Source organism: Macaca thibetana, chromosome 3 (assembly GCF_024542745.1).
Source record: "Macaca thibetana thibetana isolate TM-01 chromosome 3, ASM2454274v1, whole genome shotgun sequence".
NCBI classification, from domain to species: domain Eukaryota; kingdom Metazoa; phylum Chordata; class Mammalia; order Primates; family Cercopithecidae; genus Macaca; species Macaca thibetana.
Window position 1 is genome coordinate 179,707,603 of NC_065580.1, and position 20,675 is coordinate 179,728,277.

At 42.4% G+C, this 20,675-nt stretch overlaps 1 protein-coding gene across 3 annotated transcripts in view; it reads right to left on the reverse strand.

Annotated features, from left to right (window-relative positions):
* CXADR (CXADR Ig-like cell adhesion molecule) overlaps positions 1-20,675 on the reverse strand; it is a 105,289-nt gene that overhangs the window by 83,893 nt on the left and 721 nt on the right. The gene's annotated exons all lie outside the window — the stretch shown is intronic.

Sequence of the window (20,675 nt, forward strand, 5' to 3'; positions counted from 1 at the left end):
CATAAAAGAAGTATGTTAAGAAAAACTTTTATTATGGATATGCTAAAATCACTACTACAGATTCTTCATTCTACAGACGAAAGAGTTGTGTTATCTTTCAGCTCTCTCTAGGACAAAATAAAGGAGAAAAAATTACACACCGATACATGATTCTTTTCAAAATATCTAGTACTATTCCAAAGAAACTAACAAAAAAATGAAGTTTTACAAACAAAAACAGGAGATTTTTTTTTTTTTTTTTTTTGGAGACAGAGTCTGGCTCTGTCGCCCAGGCTGGAGTGCAGTCGCACAATCTTGGCTCACTGCAGCCTCCACCTCCTGGGCTCAAGCCATCCTCCTACCTTAGCCTCTCGAGTAGCTGGGACTACAGATGCACGCCACCATGCCCCACTACTTTTTGTATTTTATTGTAGACATGGGGTCTCACTGTGTTATTCAGGCTGGTCTTGAACTCCCAAGCTCAGGCAATCCACCCGCCTGGGGCTATCAAAGTGCTGGGATTACAGGTGTAAGCCAACGTGCCCAGACAGTAAGAGGAATTTAAATTTATATTCCGAAGTCTTACATGCTTGTCTGGTTGCTCGGAAAGGGGATATGACCTTAATACCCAATGCTATGAAGAATTTTTTAATATTGAGCTTTGTGAAAAATGTCAAAGCATGTCATAAGGGTTACTATTTTAAAGAGAGAACACATTCTGAATGTGAATGCTGAATTCGAATCACGGAAATTAGAAGACTTACTATAAAAACACAATAATATGGCTCACCCCTGTAACAATCCCAGCACTTTGGGAGGCACTGAGGAGGAAAGATCACTTGAGTCCAGGAGTTCAAGACCAACCTGGGCAACATAGTGAGAATTCATATCTACAAAAAATAAAACAATTAGCCAGGCGTGGTAGATCTAAGCAGGGCAGATCACAGTGAGAGCTCATATTTACAAAAGATCAAAACATTAGCCAGGGGTGGTAGTGCATGCCTGTGGTCCCAGCTACTAGGAAGGCTGAATAGGAGGCTCACTTGAGCCCGGGAAGCTGAGGCTGCAATGAGCCATGACTGCGTCTCTGCACTCCAGCCTGGGCGATGGAGAGGGCAATGGAGCGAGACTCCATCTCAAAAATAAAAATAAAAATAAAAAATTAATTAAAAAATAAAATATATATACATATATATATATATAGCTGAGAAAAAGAAGAAAATACAGAGAGGTAGAAATTATGCTCTTCACTGTCTAAGAGTTTTGGTTCTTTAATTCCCATGAGTGTTAGTATAGACTGTCAATATGTACTCAGAGCTAAGGAAATTAAAACTTACAGCAAGATAAATTAATAACAATGAGAAATGGCATAAGTATATACACTTGCTTTTCTTTGTACTTTTCAAATATCAATTCCCAGCTCCCTATCCCCAGTGAGAAATCAAAAAGCAGGCCCCCAGGAAATAAACTGGAATAGAAATGAGGAAACCATCACCTTAACAATAAATACCAACTAAACAGTGACTGAGGACTTATTATAGACCAAGCACTTTTCAAAATGTCCTACACATATTAACTCTTTCCATTCTCATAACAACTCCACGAGAAAGGTACTGATATTATCCATCTGTGTTTTGTAATGAAGAAACAAACACATTGAGACACATCTAAGCTACTGTAGGAGCAAGATTCAAATCTAGGCTGACCGATTCTGCAGCCACACTCACTCTGTATGTATACGTAGTCAATCCATGAACATCATACAACAGTAATAAAGATTTCATTTCTGGAGTCACTATAAAATACAGTGGGTGTGCCGGGCGTGGTGGCTCACGCCTGTAATCCCAGCACTTTGGGAGGCCGAGGCGGGCGGATCACGAGGTCAGGAGATCAAGACCATCCTGGCTAACACGGTGAAACCCCGTCTCTACTAAAAATACAAAAAAAATTAGCCGGGCGAGATGGCGGACGCCTGTAGTCCCAGCTGCTCGGGAGGCTGAGGCAGGAGAATGGCGTGAACCCGGGAGGCGGAGCTTGCAGTGAGCCAAGATCGCGCCACTGCACTCCAGCCTGGGCGACAGAGCAGACTCCGTCTCAAAAAAAAAAAAAAAAATACAGTGGGTGCATTATTAGAAATCCTAATCCAATCACCACGGTAGAGAAATGTTTGGAATTTATACACTACATTTCTAGTAGTATTTTAGGCAGCACATGGTTCAGGAGTTTGGGTGAAACTTTTTCTTTTTTGGAAAAACAAATAAATGTCAGACTAGGTTACTTGACTGTTGTCAAATTTATTACACAAAAAAGTTCTGTATCATTTTGGACAAGTTGCTTCCCTAGGGCTCAAATGTAAATTAAGGGTGTTGAACTAAATTATCTATTTCAGACCTAACTATGTTCTAATTCTAGCCCATCGATCAATCAACCAACAAGCAGCCTTCCCTGACAATCATTTCTTCCCCTCCCCTGTATCCACATCTCAAAGGCATTAGCAGGAGCTGAGTCCAGCTCCCAACAAATGCAGACATTTCTTCAACAGTAGGAGTTCTAAAGTTAGATCTGCATTCAGATTCAAATTTATCTGACTAAATGCTTGGCCTCAGGCAATTTCTAGCTTCTCCATGACTAGATGTGTTCCTCTCTTTAAAATGAAGATTAAAAATAATAACAATGCCTAATTCATTGGAGAAATTAAATCAAATAACACATGTAAACCTCTTAGAACAGCGGCAGCACATCCTGGTGTTCACTCTTCAATAAATATAGTAGCTAGTAGGCAATTCTCTGTCATCTGATAAGTCTGCTACTTCACTATGATACACAACCCTATGTCTTGTCATCTTTTATTTTTAACACTTATCAGTGCCTTCCACTAGGAAGAACTCACAATTTGTTATGTAAAAACAATGACACTGAAATGTATCCACTAGATCTGGCAATTGGAACATCATCAGTGAGCTAAGCCAAATCTGATTTAGTGAAGGTTTTGGGGATTATCTGACCACAGTGCTTGAGAGATGTGAGCAAAGACAGAAGTAACTACTAGTTTGAGAAATTTGTTCTCAATGAGGGGAGAAAGTAGACAATGTATGATATGTGGTCAAGGAAAGGCTCTTCTTGAAATGAGAAATACGGAGTACATTTATTGTCAAAAGGAAAAAGCAAATAGAATGGGAGACATAACAATCTTACAGCAAAACACCACAGACTGAAAGATCAAGCCCTCAGAAAAGAATGAGACCTAGAAAACTGGGGAAAAGGACTTGTTTGCCACACCTGAAATCCCAACACTTTGGGAGGTTGAGGCGGGAAGACTGCTCAGGCCCAGGAGTTTGAGACCAACCTGGGCAACATAGGAAGGCACCATCTCTACCAAAAAAAAAAAAATTTAATGAGTTGCACAGCATGCCTGTAGTCCCGGCTACTACAGAGGCTGAGGTGGGAGCCTGGGAGGTCGAGGCTGCAGTGAGTTGTGACTGCATCACTGCACTCCAGCTTGGGGATAGAGAAAGGCCCTATCCCCCACCACCGAAAAAAAAAAAAAAAAAAAAAAAAATATATATATATATATTTCTTTTTCAGGAATAAGACACCTTTTATTAGACCTTAAGCACCGCAGCTCAAGCCTGTAATCTCAATACTTTGGGAGACAAGGAGGAAGCATCACTTGCTCGACCAGCCTGAACAACACAGTGAAACCCTACCTCTAAAAAACCAGAAAGAGATTAGAGGAAAGATGTAAGCACTGGCACACTTATCGTTAAGTTTATAAATCAGACTACAAGAAATTGCAAGAATTTGTACCTGACAGCCTCTATGACAAAGGGGGACTACAACATTAACTTAGAACAAGAGGCTGAAAATTTCGTAGGTAGAGAATTTTAGAGACTGGTCTAAGTCGGAGACATCTGTGAAGAGGAATGGGGAAACAAATCGAAGTCAACAGAGCAGCATAAAAAGTCCGACATGAGTTGAGAGTTGATAAAGCTGAGCAAAGATATACTGGGATTTGTCATATAATTTTCTCTAGTTTTTACATATATTTGAAAGTTTCCATAATAAAAAGAGTAAGAAAAGAAAATCACAATGAGATGGCACTAACACATCCACCAGAATAGTCAAAATGAAAGAAGGCCATGATGAGGATGTAGAGCAACTGGAACTTTCTTAACTTTCTTTTCTTTTCTTTTTTTTTTTGGAGACAGAGTCTCACTGTCTCGTCCAGGCTGGAGTGTAATGGCACAATCTCAGCTCACTGCAACCCCCGCCTCCCTGGTTCAAGTGATTCTCCCTGCCTCAGCCTCCTGAGTAGCTGGGATTACGGTGCCTGCCACCACAACCGACCAATCTTTGTATTTTTAGTAGAGATGGGGTTTGGCCACCCTGGCAAGGCTGGTCTTCAACTCCTGACCTCGGGTGATCCACCCGCCTCAACCTCCCGAAGTGCTGGGATTACAGGCATGGGCCCACCACGCCTGACCGCAACTGGAACTTCCATACTCTTTGATCAAAGTGTCAACTGGTACAATTAGCTTTGGAAAACTGACTGGCAGTATCAATCAAAGCGAAACTTATGTATAACCTACAGGACTCAGAAATTTCATTGATAGGTAGAAATTTATGTGCACATGCATGAAAACACATGTAGGATGTCACAGTAGTATTTTCTTTTTTCTTTTTGTTGAGACTGAGTCTCGCTCTGTCACTCAGGCTGTGGTGCAATGGCACAATCTCGGCTCACTGCAACCTCTGCCTCCTGGGCTCAAGTGATTCTCCTGCCTCAGCCTCCCTAATAATTGGGATTACAGGGTGTGCTACCTTGTCCGGCTAATTTTTGTGTTTTTAGTAGAGACGGGATTTCACCATGTTGACCAGGTTGGTCTCGAACTCCTCACCTCAAGTGATCCACCCACCTCGGCCTCCTAAAGTGCTGGGATTACAGGCGTGAGTCACTGAGCCTGGTCTTCACAGTAGTAATTTCATAATGGCAAAAAAGCTGGGAAAAAGGGTCCATCAGTAGAATAAATAAATCAATTGTGGTACAATCACATAATAGAATACCACACAGCAATGCAAACAAATAAAGCTACACAACATAAATCATCTTACAAACATGAGAAGTAAAACAAGTTAGACAAAAAACACAAACTGTCGAATTCTATTTATAGAAAATGTTAACACTAATCTACACTGTTAGAAATCAGACAAGAATGGAAAAAAGGGTGAAGGAGGCCAGGCGCCGTGGCTCACGCCCATAATCCCTGCACTTCAAGAGGTCAAGGCAGGTGATCACTTGAGGTCAAGAGTTCGAGACCAGTCTGGCCAGTATGGTGAAACCCCGTCTCTAATAAAAAATACAAAAAAAAATTGGCCTGGCATGGTGGCATGCGCCTGTAGTCCCAGCTACTCGGGAAGCTGAGGGAGGACAATCGCTTGAAACCAGGAGGCGGAGGTTGCAGTGAGCTGAGATAGAGCCACTACACTCCAGCCTGGGCAACAGAACAAGACTCCATCTCAATTTAAAAAAAAAAAAAAGAAAAAGAAAAATAGTAAAGGAAGAGACAGGAACGGGCATGACAGGGCTTCTGAGACGTGGGTTGGGTTCTGTTTCTGGATCTGGTTGCTAGGTATATAGGTATGGCCACTTTATGACAATGCTCTACCCCGTACGTTTATAAAAATTAATGCTCTAAACTGTGTGGTCTTCTGTGCATGTCATAATTTCAATTAAAAGCTTTACTTAAAAATAAATTTTAGAATATCTGAAAGAATAAGCAACAAAAAAGTAAATTTAAATTGTCTTTGTGTTAAATACATAATATTCTAATGTTTTATTAATATACTTAAAATTAAGACAAAAAGGCGGCCGGGTGCGGTGGCTCACACCTGTAATGCCAGCACTTTGGGAGACCAAGGCGAGTGGATCACTTGAGGTCAGGAGTTCGAGACCAGCCTGGCCAACATGGCAAAACCCTATCTCTACTAAAAATACAAAAATTAGCAGGGCATGGTGGCGCACACCTGTAATCCCAGCTCTTCAGTAGGCTGAGGCATGAAAATCATTTGAACCCAGGAGGCAGAGCTTGCAGTGAGCTAAGATCATGCCACTGCACTCCAGCCTGGGAGAGAGAATGAAACTGTCTCAAAAAAAAAGCCAAGTGCAGTGGCTCAAGTCTGTAATCCCAGCACTTTGGTAGGCTAAGGCGGGCAGATCACGAGGTCAGGAGTTCAAGACCAGCCTGACCAACATGGTGAAACCCCGTCTCTGCTACAAAAATTATCTGGGAATGGTGCGGGCACCTGTAATCTCAGCTACTCAGGAGACTGAGGGAGAAGAATCGCCTGAACCAGGGAGGGGGAGGTTGCAGTGAGCCTGGATGGCGTCACTGCACTCCAGCCTAGGTAAGAGTGAGACTCTGTCTCAAAAAAAAGACAAAAAGTCTAGTCAAATTGGACAATAAAAAGTACCTCCCCAATCCACAGAGCTGTGCATCACAGTCTGTGAGCAGGAGCAAAGAAACTGCCTGTAGAACTGATCCACAACAGGAATGGGAGCTGGAGTCTGACCAGGATTAGTGACGAAATTCTGGTTTTAAAGTAGCCAGAAGACTAGTAGGGGTTTGAGGGTTGGGGAAGGGTCTGGAGGCCTCACTGATACTAAGAAGAAGGCGTGATGCAGAGTGAGAAAGCTGGGATGTGTGATTAGAGTTCAAGATTTTAGAAGTGAAGATCTAAGAATTAAAGGGTCTCTGGTTGGTTGGGCATGGTGCCTCACGCTTGGAATACCTGCACTTTGGGAGGCCAAGGCAGGCGGATCACCTGAGATTGGGAGTTCAAGACCAGCCTAACCAACATGGAGAAACCCTGTCTCTACTAAAAATACCAAAAATTAGCCGGGTGTGGTGGCGGCGCCTGTAGTCCCAGCTACTCGGGAGGCTGAGGCAGGAGAATGGCGGGAACCTGGGAGGCGGAGCTTGGAGTGAGCCGAGATTGCACCACCGCACTCCAGCCTGGGCGACAGGGCAAAATTCCGTCTCAAAACAACAACAACAACAACAAAGCATAAGGAGAGCATTGCCTAAATAAAATTGCTTAAAAAAATCATTATATTTGAAAGGTCAAGAAAATGTGGTGTAAGGATGTTAGAAAAGTGCATTATAAAATGTAAATACTAAAATGCCAGATAACGCTGGGGGAGGGGGTGAATATGAAGCTGAGCATTTCTTGTCAACAAGGAGAAGCAGGCTGCATTCCAGCCTGAGCGACAGAGCGAGACTCCATCTCAAAAAAAAAAAAAAAAAAAAAAAAAAACAAAAAAAAAAAAACCACAACAAGGAGAAGCAACTACAAGTTAGGTATCAGCAGAGGGCAGAAGTCTCAGAGGATGAGGGGTTCCCAGGGTGGAAGGAAAAATGGTTTAGAGATGCCAGTTAAGGCACGGAAGGAATAATCAGAATACCTTACATTTTTAGATAGCATATCTGCTATGATCCCTGCCTTGCTCTGCCTGGTACCATAGTTGCAAGAATAACTGTCTGGCTCCTCCCTCTGGATTTAAGCTTGCCAAGAGTACTGGAATGGTGTGTTACTCATTTAAATCTCCTGAAGCAACTATTACAATGCCTTGCCCATAAGTACATACTATATTACTTATTTGCCCTCAAACTTCCACAGGAATTGAGGCTGCTAATCAGAAATATTTAATACAAATTTACAATGGAAAATCAGATAAGGGGAGCTACAAAGTAAACATCCTGGCAGAGATTTGCTGAACTGGATTGTGACTCAACCCTTCCCCACTCCCCTCACACACAGACATACTCAACTCGGGGGAGCCTTCAAATTCCAATTCTAATCAAAATCATTATTCTTCTTGGCCGGTCCAAAAGTAGTGAATTATTTCAATCAATTGTTCACAGTTACAGATCCAACTCTTTGTTCTTCTCTTTCCCCCCTTCTCACTACTGCACTTCACTAGTCATAAGAAAAATTATTCTCCTTTTCAGCTGAAATAGCTATTACCTTCCCCATATTCTCTACTACATAGATCCTAATTTCAGAATTCTCTGGCAAAATAAATGCAAGTAGGGTATTTTGCATTATGGGTAAGGCAGATCAGTTGCCATGGTGAATATTTTCATCACCTTCATAGAATAATATGTATCACACTCCATATAAGGAAATCTTCCTTTGCCTCCTTGCTCATAGAAAACTTGCAGCTCGCTTCTCTTCCTCTTCAATTAACATGAGACAGGAAAAGTGACTATTTAGCAAAACAAAAACAAAAAACCAAAACCCACCCAGATGAAGTGTCTTATAAAGATGTGATCACAGAAAATAAGAAATCCAAGAAATAGACACATGTTATTAGCAAAATGAGCAAATAGTGTATTTCCTTATAGAAAAATCCTGAAGTTAATGAAGAAAAAGTTAACTCCAATAAGAAAATTATCCCTGTTGTGAGCATGTCTGACTTGATTGCCTCAATCTTGGTATAAATTCCTCTTTAATATCTCTAAGTGAATTTATATTTCCCAAGCAACCATTACCTGGGGCCATTCTATCCTGCTTTTTCTGCACCTCTCCATAAATGCATTTATTTCCCCCATAGGCAAGTTAAAAATATAATTCTTATGCATATACTTTTCTGCAGTATACTCAAGATGTGACTGCCTTTAACTATGGAATAAGGAGAGCTGATGTGATTTTGTGTGCCTGTAACAAATGTTCTGATGATTACAAGAGATTAAGTAAGAAATAAGAAACTTTGTTTTAGCTCATCGCTAACAGGAAACAAATACTATGTGACAAAAAATAACGATTTGAGAAGTAAAATCTCATGAGAACAATTACAAAGGCATGTTCCATTTGAGAAAGGTGTTTCGATGGCACACTGCCCCCGTGCTTTTCCAGGTTAAACGTTCTAGGACAATGGTGGAAGGTGACAGGAACTAAAGCTCCCAGTGCTGACCAATACAGTAGCTGCTGGCACTTGAAACATGGCTAGTGCAAATGAGATGTGCTGTAGATCAAACACTGACTAGATTCTGGCAAAGTACAAAAAACATTTTAATATCTCAATATTTTGCATTTGATCATATATGGAAAGAAGCATATTTTGTATGTTTTGTGTAAACAACATATATTCAGTTTCACTTCACATTTTTCTTTTTGCCTTTTAATGTGGCTACTAGCAAATTTTAAATTACATATGTGGCTTGTGTTATATTTCCGTTGGACAGCACTGTTCTACACCAATGCCACAACTGCCTCGGCTTTAGAACTTGCTTCCTATACATGAGAATAATATGATGTGTCCTTTCTATCCCAAGGTTAAGAGAGTGGCTCTAAATGAGATGTATGTGCAATTGTCTTTAAAAATAAGATATGATCACTTTGCTTGTCCAGTTTTATAAGTTCATTCTAGAAGTATCAGATTTCCACTGTACAACTGAGTAAGTTAAGAGTCTTCTCAACTCTTCCTGCAGAACTACCCTGGCACAAAACAAAGTCAAAAGTTTGTGTCTGGTCCTTGAGAGAAATCTCCCATGGGAACTGTCCAGTATTCAAAAGTTTAAAATACTCGTGAGACCGGCCGGGCGCAGTGGCTCACGCCTATAATCCCAGCACTTTGGGAGGCCGAGACGGGCAGATCACGAGGTCAGGAGATCGAGACCATCCTGGTTAACACGGTGAAACCCCGTTTCTACTAAAAATACAAAAAATTAGCTGGGCGTGGTGGCGGCGCCTGTAGTCCCAGCTACTCGGGAGGCTGAGGCAGGAGAATGGCGGGAACCCGGGAGGCGGAGCTTGAGTGAGCCGAGATCGCGCCACTGCACTCCAGCCTGGGCGACAGAGCGAGACTCCGTCTCAAAAAATAAATAAATAAATAAAAATAAAATAAAATAAAATACTTGTGAGAGACACTGAAGAGAGTAAGTGATGGTCACTCCAACAATTGAACAAAGGTGGGGCTAAACAAATTTGGTTCATTGTATGTCCCTTGAGATTCCTTGAGAGAACGTCAAATGTGCAGTCAAACCACACTTCCTCCGACAATGTCTAAAATTCACACAGAACACACCTCTTAACTATGGGAAAGTGAAAAAATCACGGCAATGAGTTATGTTGTTTCTTCCTAAAATCTTAACACACTTTTATTTCTTAAGAAGTAAATGAGGCCGGGCGCAATGGCTCAAGCCTGTAATCCCAGCACTTTGGGAGGCCGAGACGGGCGGATCACGAGGTCAGGAGATCGAGACCATCCTGGCTAACACGGTGAAACCCCGTCTCTACTAAAAAATACAAAAAACTAGCCGGGCGCGGTGGCGGGCGCCTGTAGTCCCAGCTACTCGGGAGGCTGAGGCAGGAGAATGGCGTGAACCCGGGAGGCGGAGCTTGCAGTGAGCTGAGACCCGGCCACTGCACTCCAGCCTGGGCCACAGAGCGAGACTCCGTCTCAAAAAAAAAAAAAAAAGAAGTAAATGAAATTAAAACCATTCCCATTCCAGTGAGAAATATCTTTGAAAGAATGAAAATGATTTTAACGTTTTCAGAGAAATTTGTATTTTCTTAGTATGTATCAATGCTGGTTAATTTGTTAATCCTTTTTCTCACCAAGTACCAAAGAACAAACTGAACCATACCACTGATCTCACACCTACCCTAAAAATATTGTTAATCTCCTTCCCTTTTCCTATCTTCCCTTTTTTTATAAATAGATCAAGAAACAGTCTTCTTCTGCAAGCACCCTGCCAGTTGAAATACACTACAAATACTGCTGAGTCAAGTAAAACTCAAAGGCTTAATTTAAGTCTAATTGGCTAACTTTTTTTGGACACAGGGTTTCACGCTGTCGCCCAGGCTGGAGTGCAGTGGTGCAGTCATAGCTGACTGCAGCCTTGAACCTCCTGGGCTCAAGTAATCCTCCTACCTCAGCTTCTCAAATTGCTGGGACTACAAGAATGTGCCACCACACCTGGCTAATTTTTGTATCACACGCAGCTAATTTTTGTATTTATTTGTAGAGACGAGGTCTTGTTATGTTGCCCAGGCTAGTCTTGGGCTCGAGATTCTCCCACCTCAGTCTTCCAAAGTGCTGGAATTACAGGTGTGTGCCACCACTCCCAGCCTCTAACTGGCTTTTTTTTTTTTTTTTTTTTTGAGATGGAGTCTTGCTCTGTCGCCCAGGCTGGAGTGCAGCAGCATGATCTCTGCTCACTGCAGCCTCTGCCTCCCGGGTTCTAGCAATTCTCCAGCCTCAGCCTCCTGGGTAGCTGGGATTACAGGCGCACACCACCACGTCCAGCTAAATTTTGTATTTTTAGTAGAGACAGTGTTTCACCATGTTGGCCAGGCTGGTCTTGAATGCTGGACCTCAGGTGATCTGCCTGCCTCAGCCTCCCAAAGTGCTGGGATCACAGGCGTGAGCCACCGCACCTGGCCCTGGGTAACTATTGAAAAAAAGAATGGGTGAGGCAATAAGGTGAGGGAAGAAAGACAAGTGGGAAGGCACAGAAGAGAGCAATGTAGGCCGTGCACAGTGGCTCATATGCGTAATCCCGGCACTTTGGGAGGCTGAGATGGGTGGATCACCTGAGGTCAGAAGTTCAAGACTAGGCTGGCCAACATGGCAAAACCCCATCTCTACTAAAAATACACACACACACACACACACACACACACACACACACACACGCACACACAAAAAAATCAGCTGGGCATGGTGGCGAGCGCCTGTAATCCCAACTACTTGGGAGGCTGAGGCAGAAGAATTGCTTGAAGTCGGAGGGCGGAGGTTGCAGTGAACCAAGATCATGCCACTGCACTCCAGCCTGAGCAACGGAGCAAGACTCTATCTCAAAAAAAAAAAAAAAAAAAAGAAAGAAAGAAAGAAAGAAAGAAAGAAAAAGAACCAGCCTAAATCCAAACCCAACTGAACAATTATTATTCTAGATTATTAGGTTTGTTTTCTTAAGAAACACAGATGAAAGTCAGTAAGATAAACCCATAAGGTCATTCTGGTTGGATAATTTTTAATTGCTTTCTGGGTTATTTTAATAATTATCTTATTTTAATAATTTAATAATTATCTTCACGTCCACTATTTGCTAGCCACCAAATAAACTGAATCCAAAGTTCCCAGCCTCAATTATTTCCTTTATTTAATGACAGAAAGCATCAACTCTCATCTGATGACTTCTCTGACAGAGGAAAGGTGGAAACAAGGGAAGCGGGGAGAACTGGCTGCAAGTAGGGAAACTAAATGTGAGTGGTGACATAAACTCCACTGCTGAACACCTGGCAAAGCTGACACGAAGCTGACCTGTGTAGGACACAGGGCCAGCCCTGCTTACCTCTTCCATGAGGTACCTATTCTTGATCTTCAAACGCTTTCTCCTCTAGGTACTTCCCAAGCCTACAAACATGAATTCCCGTCTAGCGTAAGTTTCCCCACTTATGCAATGAACATGCCCTGTGCCATATACTGGGAATACAACGTAAACAGTCCCTGACCTATGAAATGTACATTCTGGCAAGAGAAAACAATGACAATATCGGCATGCTTGATAAGGGTTAGAACATGCTGCGGTAAGTAACAGGATGTGCCTGGAGGACAGGGTAAAGTTCACTCAACAGGAGGCCAATTATGAAAGCATCTCAACAAGCTGAAGAGATAATGGTATAACCTAGATTACAGGTAGTGGCTGGAGGGACACAATGACTTCAAAATTGGATGTGAGCAGGTGGGAAAATATGAAGGGCCAAGTAAGATACTCATATTTTCGCCTGGGCATTTTGGTGGCTGAAAATGCCAATTAATGTGAGAGAGAAGAGTGTGAAATGGAATCAGCTGGAGATGCCTGTGGGAAGTCTGTGTAGAGACGTTAAGTGGATGGTTTGATATGGGTAAAGGTGGAGAAGGGAGACTAGAAATGTACTGGAGACTATAGGCAAATAAACAGTAATTGCACCCATTCACTGAGAAACCTTGGCATTTATGGTACCAGAAGGAAATGGACCACACAAAGGGAAATGAGGAACAGCTCAAGAGCAAAAACTGTTCAATAGAGCCATTTGTTCTGAGGTTTAAGAGGCTGAAGGTGTGATGGGACCAGCGGCTGTGGCCATAGTGTTAACTGCAATCTCCAGCAAATACAGTTTCAAAGAAGTAGAAGGGGATGAAAATTAGATTGAAAAGGATGGAAGAATTAGTGAGCATGAAAGAAAATAATGCAGTCAGTACATGCAGACCATTTTTTCCAGAAATCCGGTTAATAAAGAAAAATAAAGGCCAGGTGCGATGCCTCACACCTGTAATCCTAGCACTTTGGGAGGCCAAGGTGGGTGGATCACCTAAGGTCGGAAGTTTGAGACCAGCCTGACCAACATGAAGAAACCCTGTCTCTACTAAAAAATTAGCTGGGCATGGTGGTGCATGCCTGTAATCCCAGTAACTCAGGAGGCTAAGGCAGGAGAATTGGGAGGCAGAGGTTGAGGTGAGCCGAGATCGCGCCATTGCACTCCAGCCTGGGCAACAAAAGCAAAACTCCGTCTCAAAACAAAAACAAACAAACGAAAAAAAAAGAAAAAGAAAAATAAGGCTGGGTGCCTGTAGTCCCAGCTACTTGGGAGGCTGAGGTAGAAGAACCACCTGAGCCCACTGCACTCCAGCCTGGGCAACAGAGAGAGACACTGTCTCAAAAAAATAAATAATTTAAAAATAAAAAATAAAGGAAAAGAGACAACAGTACTGAAGGGATATAAAGAGGGATAAATAAGGTTGGTTAAAGTTGATGGAATCCAGCTATAACAGATGGGATAACAGACTGACATCCCTGAGAAGCCAAAAGGTTCAAAGTTCAGGAATCGGCCTTCAGGAGAAATATCATGTTTTGCGCAAGAATGATGATGTGGACAAGACTGTAGATCTAGATGGAGAGAAGTTGACAGTCTTTATCTGCTGGCTTCCACCTTCTCCCCTGGGATATGCTACTGCCCTCTCGAATTAAGGCCACATACGCAAAGCTTCACTGTCAAACCACCTGCAAATGCGAAGTTTGCTTTTCACTCTCCACTTGCCTGATGCCCAATCCTCTATTAAAATTGGCACCTGGCCGGACGCATTGGTTCACGCCTATAATCCCAGCACTTTGGGAAGCCAAGGCGGGTGGATCACCTGAGGTCAGGAGTTCAACACCAGCCTGGTCAACATGGCGAAACCCCATCTCTACTAAAAATTAGCCAGGCATGGTGGCAGGTGCCTGTAGTCCCAGCTACTCGGGAGGCTGAGGCAGGAGAATCGCTTGAACCCAGGAGGTGGAGGTTGCAGTGAGCTGAGATTGCACCACTGTACTCCAGCCTGGGTAACAGAACAAGACTCCATCTCAAAATAATAAAAATAAAAATTAAAATGTGGCTTCACTCTCACTTCTGCAGAACTGTCCTCCCCACGGGAACTTTCTGAATGTTCTCAACAGTCTCCCAGTGCTAAAACCCACTAGCCTCACTTTTGCATCAGTCTCTAGCACACCTTCATCCTCTAGGTCTCCTATATCCCCTATCACGCCTTCTTTCTCCCAGCTGCTTCCTCATGTACTTATTAGAAGTTGATGTTTCCCCCGCCTCACATTTCACCTTCTCTCTTCTAGTCCTACCTGCATTTCCTCCTTCACCTTACACAGACGCCACCTATCAGCTGTGAATTTTCAAGTCTGTATCACCAATGCCTGTCTTTCCTGAAATCCAGTCCTGTGTTGCAAACTGCCTACCAGATATCTTTTTACCTCCATCCCTCTCAGGCACCTCAAATACTACCTGTCCAAACTTAAGCTCATTGTCATCTCCCTAAAACCTGTTCCTTTTTATTTCCTGTAGGTTAGTGACATCATCATACGCTCAAGTCAGAAATCTCTCCAACTTTTTCGTGCCACTGATTCAAGCAACCAGACATCAGGTTCCACTACTATCTTCTTCAGAAAAGCTTTCCAGATCAAACTGGAAGCCCAACACTGTCCTGCTGTTTCAACAGGGACTGCTCATGTCCAGATCACCCCAGAGGATTCCTGTGTTAGCTCTATCAGTTCTGCTTTCCTCGAGAACCGCTACATAGCTACCATTCAACAGCAAAAACCTCAGTGTATAACCTCACTTCTCGACACTTCCACAAATGTCTTAGTACTGTGGGGGTTGGGGAGCATAACCCCACAGACCTGTCAGCTCCTACCAAGCTCTCAGTGCGGCTTTTAGATCTTTACCCACACAAAATGTGGTAAGCAGTGACATCAGGTAAAACTTGTTAAAATGCAAACTCACAAGCCCCACCTAGACTTCCCTGTAAGAATCATTCAGATGCACAAAGTTTGAGAAGCATTGGTTAGATGTTTTACACGGACTGAACTACTCAACTCCCAAGACATATCACACCCTTCAGATCTCTGTCTTTGCAAAAGCTGTACTATCTGATTGAAAAATTCTATCAAGGCTTTTGCAACTTGCAATGTCATATTCTATTGTAGGGGCACCTAGCACACGGCTTTGCACAGTAGTATCAGTACCTTAAGTATCACTTAATTAACAGGTGAGTGTATTTGGAGAGTGAAGAGTGTCAGGTATTCAAATGGAAGTTGAATAGTTAGGCAGTTGGAAATAGTGGCCCAGGATTCAAAGGAGAGGTGGGCTGAGGTGCAAATATGTATATATTATATATATATAAATATATACTAAATATTATATTAAATATATACTATATATGATACAATATATACTATATATAATATAATACACACATATTTTATAATTATATTATACATACTAGATATGATATAATACACATATATATTTTTACAATTATATTATATATAATTATGTATTATATATAAAACATAATATATGTAATATATAGCATATTACATATAATATATACATTATATATAACATTATATGTTATATATAATATATAAAATAATACATGTAATATATAATATACAATAAATATATAATATATTATATATGTGCATGCGTATACATATATTCATTTATTTATTTATTTTAAGATGGAGTCTTGCTCTGTCACCCAGGCTGGAGTGTAGTGGCAGGATCTCAGCTCACCGAAACCCCAGCCTCCCAGGTTCAAGCAATTCTCCTGCTTCAGCCTCCTGAGTAGTTGGGATTACAGACGCATATTACCATGCCTGGCTAATTTTTTAATTTTTGTATTTTTAGTACAGACAGGGTTTCACCATGTTGGTCAGGCTGGGAGCTGAAAATATTTTTAATTTACTATCAATACTTGGGAGATTACCATGATGGATACAAGAGGTCACCCAGGTTTAAGATCAAGATTGTCTATGGGCTAAACCATAAGGAAGGCTGACATTTAAGGCACCTATTTTAGAAGGTAGTAAAGGGCAGGTCAACAGGATGGGAAAGAACCAAAATAGGTGTCAAGGAGCTCCAAAGAGATAAATCAGTTTGGCACATGCATTACTGTAACCTTTGGCAACTGAAACAGGAGGAAAAATAGAATGAGGTCAAAGATAAAGCAGAAACTCAGCTTCTTTAGATTAAAAACTGACTCAGACATGACTAGTGGAATAATCACTCTAAGGACCATCTTTATTAGTTGAGAAGGGAGAGAGTGATGAACTGAAGAGAGCTCTATCATACACACAGGCTTAGTGGCAAAGGAGTTGAAAACTTTTAGTCATGCAAAAAGGACATGCTCAACACTAGCTGTCTGCCAGGAGCCACAAGACCATGCAGGGACTGCAACCATGAATACAGGCAATGGTCCTGTCCTCTGATCGTGTGCAGTGAGTTAAGTTGGTAATCGACGGAGACCCCACAACAGACAGGATGAGGAGCCAATGTAGGAGGCTTGCCTTGGAGGAGAGGCATCTTCTCCTCTGATGGTGGTATAATCGCAGGAATGAAAAGATGAAGAGGGGCATATGGAGAGGATAAAGATCACATCTTATCTTTTCTCTTTTTTAATGTAAAGCAAAGGCTACAGATAAAACAAAACGATAAGCATCTCACTTTACTCCTCAACAACTCTCAGATAAGAGCCCCTATTTGGTATTTTTCTGCTTTTTTGTTTTTTTGGTTTTTTTTGAGATGGAGTCTAGCTCTGTGGCCTAGACTGGAGTGCAGTGGCTGGATCTCAGCTCACTGCAAGCTCCGCCTCCCGGGTTCCCACCATTCTCCTGCCTCAGCCTCCTGAGTAGCTGGGACTACAGGCGCCCGCCACCTCGCCCGGCTAGTTTTTTGTATTTTTTAGTAGAGACGGGGTTTCACCGTGTTAGCCAGGATGGTCTCGATCTCCTGACCTCATGATCCGCCCGTCTCAGCCTCCCAAAGTGCTGGGATTACAGGCTTGAGCCATCACGCCCGGCCTGGGTTTTTTTTTTTTTTTCCTATTTTTCATTGACAAAAATTATATATGTATATCTACATATAACATTATTTTGAAAGATGTGTGCCTTGTGAAATGGCTAAATCAAGGGAATTAACATATGCATTACCTCACATACTTTTTGTGGTGAGAACACTTAAAATTCACTCACAGCAATTTTCAAAAATATAATACATTGTTATTAACTATAGTCACCATGTTGGACAATGGATTTAATTTTGTATCCCTTGACCAACATCTACCCAACCCTCCCACCTCCAACCCCCATCACCTGCCCCAGGATCCCCATTCTTGACACATAAGGCAACAGACACACAGTGAGGCTTGGCCACCATCAAATAGCTAACAAGGGGTTGGGAGACCAGACTTTTTTAGTTCCATTCATGTTGGCAGCTGAAGAACACAACCCCAAACTTTGACAAGACCCCTGAGTAATGCTGATGCTGCAGGTCCCTAGGCCACATTAGTTTACAATGTCAATCCAAGCCCTGAAGAATCCTAGGGTCCTCACGATGCCTCAAAGTATTCAAACTAAGACTATGACATTAAAGAGCTAAAAATAAAAGCCTTCAGTATTTGGCACACAGTCAAACCAACAGTAGGTTCTTAGTAAATGACAGATGACCAGTGGTAGTAAGAGCAAGTGGCTGCTGTAGAGGCAGAAGAGCCTAGTGTGATGAGAGCACAGATTCAAGGCAAAACTGATCAAGGGTTTAATTTTACTACTACTGCTACTGCCTCTGCTTACTACTGCTACTACTACAGAATTACTAGTAATATGACTCACTAGTAGGCAGCCAATAAAAATACATCAAAAGGAGTCCCATCTGCAGCCAGAGTATACCACGAAACTCTTTCAGAGCTGGAGGAATATCTATCACTGATGGCATAATTTGAATATGAGCCTTTTCCTTGTTTTGCTAATGTAGGAGTCAATCATGTTAACAGTAAACTTGAGTTCATAACAATGCATTTCCTTTTTTTTTTTTTTTTTTGAGACGGAGTCTAGCTCTGCTGCCCAAGATAGAATGCAGTGGTGCGATCTCGGATCCCTGCAAGCTCCACCTCCCAGGTTCACGCCATTTTCCTGCCTCAGTCTCTCGAGTAGCTGGGACTACAGGCGCCCGCCACCACGGCCGGTTAATTTTTTGTATTTTTAGTAGAGACGGGGTTTCACCGTGTTAGCCAGGATGGTCTCGATCTCCTGATCTCGTGATCCACCCACCTCGGCCTCCCAAAGTGCTGGGATTACAGGCGTGAGCCACTGCGCCCAGCCCATACCAATGCATTTCTAAATGGTCAGAAATATTTGAAGAAATAAAGCCATACATCAATTAGTCTGACCTGTTTCTTTCTTTCTTTTTTTTTTTTTTTTTTTTGAGACAGGGTCTCACTCTGTCGCCTAGGCTCGAGTGCAGTGTCATGATCGTGGCTCACTGCAGCTTCAACCTCCCAGGCTCAGGCAATCCTCCCATCTCAACCTCCCGAGTAGCTGGGACTATGACAAGAATCACTGCACCTAGTTAGTTCTTTTTTGAGTTTTGTTTTGTTGTATTTTTTGTAGAAAGGGGGTCTCGCCATGTTGCCCAGGCTGGTCTCAAACTCCTAAACTCAAATGATCCTCCCCTCTCAACCTCCCAAATTGCTGGGATTACAAGCACCGTGCCTGGCCTTAGCCGTTTCTTAAACTGAAAAATTGGAATAAAAATACTTGCCTTGTTTAGCTGAAGATAATGGCCCTTCGAGTAAATGCTCACTGTCCCCATGTATACCTTATGAGCACAAAGACTCTATGCATCAAAATATTATTTCTTAGAATTGTGCCTATCAAAGTGAGGCATTCCAAAAAACAAAAGAATTCAAAAAAAAAAAAAAATCCAAATAGCTAAATATTCCCGTTAAAACAACAACAACAACAACAACAACTAATCCCTGCCAGCACTTTGGGAGGCTGAGGCAGGTGGATCACCTGAGGTCGGGAGTTCGAAACCAGCCTGACCAACACGGTCTCTTACGAAAAATACAAAAATTAGCGGGGCGTGGTGGCGCTCGCCTGTAATCCCAGCTACTCAGTAGGCTGAAGCAGGAGAATCGCTTAAACCCGGGAGGCGGAGGTTGTGGTGAGCCAAAACCGTGCCATTGCACTCTAGCCTGGGCAACAAGAGCGAAACTCCATCTTAAAAAAAAAAAAAAGTTCCTCCACATAATTTATGTTCTTCCACTTTTCTGCTTTAGATGTGGTCTAGAACGTTTTTTGTTTTTTTTTCTCAGAGAACACACTGTGTTCTCAACTTCAACTTCAGGTTCGGCCTTGACCAAAAAAAAAAAAAAAAAAATGGTGGGAATGTACCTGCAAACTGGTTCTATGACCCTTCATCTTCTCCGGAAGAGTTACTTTAGACATTTCAGCCAGCCAAGTCTAAATGGTATTAATCAAAAAGGTGGAGGTAGTGCTATAGGCTCAGATCGAAGATTAGACTTGTTAATAGAATGTTCATCCCATGAGTAATGCTCACAGCTGTGGCATCCAACAATGGAATTAACATTTCAACAGGAAGCAGAGAGCCATCCCAACAGAAAGGGCCACTCTATCCTGCTTCAGAGCACCTAACAACAACAACAAAATTACCTTTCCAGAGGCTATACTAAGTGCGCCTCCTGGGATCCCACCTACGGATTTTTAAAAATGAATTATTTGGTTATAAAACGCTTAGCTTGACAAGCAAGATCAGTTGGTTAAAACACTGACATGGAAACATGCGTTTTTTGAAGTGTCAAAATGATTATGCCTCCTAATGGTCCACGCATTTTTTACACGCCTTTTTCCCCCCTCCCAGAGAAAGGAGCAGTCGACCAACGTACTTGGCTAAGCCTCTAGCAATTACCCTGTACAACTCAGCCCGTCTTATCTCCAAAACGAACCGACACATTACAAACTCAAAAGCGAGGTCACTGAATTCTTTGCACTTTGCCCAAGGACTACAGAAACCAATGCTACATTTTTGCAGGAACCCACTTTTGATTTCCCACGGTCTACTTCACAATGTGCGTCTGGTTAGCAGCTCCTGCCTGGGCGAGCTGCTTCCAGGAGACTAAGAACGTCCAGGCTGGAGTTCGCTCAGCGCCTCTTTCCTAGAGATAGCCTGGCCGATCCGAGGCACGGGGCAGCTCCATGTCCATTGAATAATGGCGTTTGCAATTCAGCCTCCCCGCCTGGGCGATTCGACACCTGAAAACTCGTTGCCCAAGGCTTTTGAAATCGGGTAACGCTGGACGG